We start from the raw sequence: 4,060 nt of genomic DNA, 5'->3' as shown, positions 1-4,060 counted from the left end.
TATTCAGGGTTTTGAATATACCACAAAAGGTTTTACTCAATAGATTTCACATGTCTTTTTACATTAATTTCATTTATAAATGAGATGCCTTTTTATCATATTTAAGGAGGTTACTACTAACTCTGTTTATTAAAGTGCTTTATTAGATTTAATATTTTCCATTTAATTATCTTAAGTTTTTTAAGTAGGCAGTTGTGTGATTGGCAATGATGGAAGTTCAGCTACCACATTTTTAATTATATTACTTTTTTTAAATTTTCTTGTCTACTTTAGAGTGCATTTGTTAATAATAATACTAGCAGACTTACTTTCTTGATTTTAATGTTTCATTTATAATCAGGCACTACTATTGGTTTAAAATTATGTTAAAAATGAGATCTTGTCTTTTTTACAAGTTTGCTTAATTTATCCAATAAATATTCAATACATCTCTTCCCTAATTTTTATGGAAATTCCTTCCAAAATCAAATACTGCTGATCTCCTCCACTCAGTATCTTACAGGATATACTATAAGATTTCAGTGGTTTTCTTTTGATAGCGCCACTAAAGGCTTAAAGGAGAAGAGTTAGAATGTTATATTTCATCATCAAGTAAACAAGTTTGGAAGTAAAATTTAATTAGCTGGTTGGGTGAGATTGAGGCACAGAGATCATTGGGAAGCCTTTTGAACTGTCAGCATGAAACATATGTAGCAGGCAAGCAAGAAAAAGACAGTGGAAAAGAGGAGGGCACTTTAAGAAATATTTGAGAGTGAGTATAATGCAACTAGAGATGGTAGGTGAAGGAGGAACAAGAAAGCCCCATAAATGTCTATAGTGAGTATCTGAGATATTTGTAATAATATTTATTGAAGACATTAGAATAGATTATGACTCAAGTTTTCAAATATTTACCTAAAGTGGAGGTGGGTCTTCACTTGGGTATGACATACACCCAAATGGATATATTTGGATATATAATTCTGAATTTCAGAAATAAGATATATATTTAGAAGCCATTCCATGTAGGCATAGTTAAAATGAATAAACTAGTACTGAATGAAAGTGAGTTCTTAGAACCTTGTGTTACCCAAAAAGTTAAGGTGAGTAGAGGAAAAAGAATCATTATGTCAGTGAAGTATATAACAAAGAAGTAAGAACTTTGGGGAATAACTCACACAGTGTTGTTATATAAATGCTAGGAATGCATTCGTCCTCAACTGCACGTAACATAAAACCTGAATTTCAGTGGCTTAAAAAATGAGAGCCCATATTTCTCACATTACAAAAAATCTGAAGGGAGAGTATTGCTGACATTTTGTAGATGGCTTAACATGCCCTTTGGGTCCTAATCCTTTTTAATTTTTCTCTGTATTGTTTGTAATATGTGAATTGTAGAATATCATGGTTTCTGCATTGTAGATATGACTAACATTAAATGCAGGGAAAAGAGAAGCAGGAAAAGGATCTTTTCCACAAGAAACATATTGTTTTATTTGGAAAGGAAAACCTCACATAGCTGATTTTGATTTATGTTCACTAAAAAGATGGGGTTATATGTCCACCTTAGATCAAGTCATAGTCAAGTAAAATGGAATTATGCAACTTGTTCTGAAAAATCATGTTTCATCTGCTTGGGCTGAGATAGGGATAATTACTGCTAAAATAAAGCGATTTTTTAAACCTACTACCTAAACAAAAAGCATTTCTTGAAAGTATTGGGAAAGGGAATGCATTTATATTAGTCAGAGAAACTAAGGGCAAAGGGACTTACAGAAACAAGGCAATGCTAAACAGTGTCAAATCTAGAATAGATATCAAGGAAAATAAAATGATGCAAAAGTAATTTTTACATGAGATTAAATGAATACAGGGATGCTTTTTTTTAAAAAAAAAGCCTTTGTGGAGACACGTTTCGGTTTTTTGAAAGGAACAGAAAGTGAGAAATGCTTACCATTGAATGGTTGAAGAGAGAAATAAATAATTAGAAAGGAACATAAGATTCAGGGATTTGATTTTTTTAAAAGAAATTTGTTGTGTTAATAAGTCGGTCTAGTGAAAAAAAGAAAGTTTAACTGATGGATCCTGAGGGAAGATCCAGGGTATGCTTGTGCTGGTGATAAAAGTGAGGAGTACTGTGTCCTGTTAATCTAGATACAAATCCTGGCTCTGATACTGGATCTCTCTTAGACTCATTTTTTTTCATTTGTAAAATGAGTCTAATAAGACTGTATCTATCCTATGGAATTTTTATGAGGTTTAAAAGAGAATATGCTTAATAAAATCTCTTGCAAAAAAAGAAGTGCCTAATAAATGTGTTTTTTTACTGTTACTTTCTTTAATTATCATCCACACATACTAATGTGTATTCAATGTCTTATAATCAATGTTTTATTGGAGATAATGACCCAATAATAAGAAGTGCCATGAGCTGTACATTATGAATAATCTGAATTTCTATACCACATTTCCACTGTAAGTTGTAAAGAAAGGAAATGATTCAATAGTTTTGGCTTGACAATCTCTATTTGTCCAGTGAAATAAAGAATTCAGTTAAAGATAAATTGAAATTAGAGTAACAGTGTCAATGTGAAGGTGTCAGAAAGTGCCTATGATTATAGAAGTAGGAAAGCACATAAATTAATGGTCAAGCAAAAGTTCTTAGAAATCCTGGGAAAAAAAAACAACAAACAAATCTGATAATTGCATAAGAAAGGATGCAATTTCATTTGACTTCATGTATGATGTTCATAATATCCATTTATTTTTCTTCTTGCCACACACAAAACATATATATACATATATATATATAATATATTAGGATATTTATCCCTCAGAAAAACTTATGAATTAATAGGAAATCTCTTTTAGTTCCACTGATACTGACTCTACCACATTTTCTATTCTCAGATCATTTGAAACTCAGCTCTTCTTCTGTACCAGACAATGGATGAACTAAATGACACTGTGGCATCTTAATCTGTGTTGCTGGGACTCTGTAAATCTTGAGAAACAAAAGTTTTTCTCACATTCATATTTTCCTTCCACTATTTAGGCATTATCCTAGGAAACCTTTCCATTTTGTTTTCAATGATTTTTGATCCTAACTTACATTCCTATATGTACTTCTTGCTGGCCAACCTGTCCCTCATTGATGTGGGGGTTGCCTCTACCACAGTCCCCAAGATGATGACAGACCTTTTAAGTGATTATAAAGTGATTTCTTTTCAAGGTTGTATAACACAGATATGCTTCATCCATGTCATGGGAGGAGTGGAGATGATGCTACTCATAGCCATGATTTGACAGGTGCATAGGAATCTGCAAGCCTCTGCACTACTTGAAAATCTAAGCCTTAAAATATGTGTTTCATTTGTAATCACTTCCTGGGTAACTAGGGTGATCCACACTGTGTCTCAATTTATTTTTGTTATAAACTTGCCATTCGGTGGCCCTAACAAAATAGACAGCTTTTTCTGTGACTTTCCCAAAATCATAAAACTTGCATGCACAGATGGGTACAAATATGAGTTTATTGTTGCTGCCAACAGTGGGTTCATATCCATGGGCAACTTCTTCCTGCTGATCCTTTCCTATGTCTTCATTTTGGTCCCCATCTGGAAACATTCTTCAGGAGACTTATCCAAGGCATTTGTCACATTATCAGCTCTCATCACTGTGGTTGTTCTTTTTTCCACGCTATGCATATTCCTTTATGTGTGGCCTATCTCCACATCATCACTTGACAAATACCTGTTTATCATTGATTTTGCTATCATCCCTCTCTTGAATCCTGCCATCTATACAGTGAGGAGCAAAGACATGAAGACCGCATTGAAAAGATTGAGCAAATGGGGATATTGCACCCAATTTTGCTGACTGAGAACTCTTTTTGTAATTCTAAAACTATACATTAACTCCCTGTTTGATATATTCACTTAGGCATCTTAAACTATACAACCATTACTTATTACATTTATTACTGTGGGAAATGTGAATCCACTGTGCTAAGAGTTGATATGTTAGCAGCAGAATCATCTACAAAATATTGCCTTATAATCAAAATAAAGATGACTTTTCA

The 4,060-nt window shown here is 32.9% G+C and overlaps 1 pseudogene; it reads left to right on the top strand.

Annotated features, from left to right (window-relative positions):
• The first annotated feature begins 2,925 nt into the window (after nucleotides 1–2,925).
• On the top strand, nucleotides 2,926–3,858 carry LOC101438416 (olfactory receptor 4F15-like; annotated as a pseudogene).
• The last annotated feature ends 202 nt before the right edge of the window (nucleotides 3,859–4,060 follow it).

The sequence above is a fragment of the Dasypus novemcinctus genome, chromosome 3 (assembly GCF_030445035.2).
Source record: "Dasypus novemcinctus isolate mDasNov1 chromosome 3, mDasNov1.1.hap2, whole genome shotgun sequence".
NCBI classification, from domain to species: domain Eukaryota; kingdom Metazoa; phylum Chordata; class Mammalia; order Cingulata; family Dasypodidae; genus Dasypus; species Dasypus novemcinctus.
This window is presented reverse-complemented; position numbering and strand designations above follow the sequence as displayed.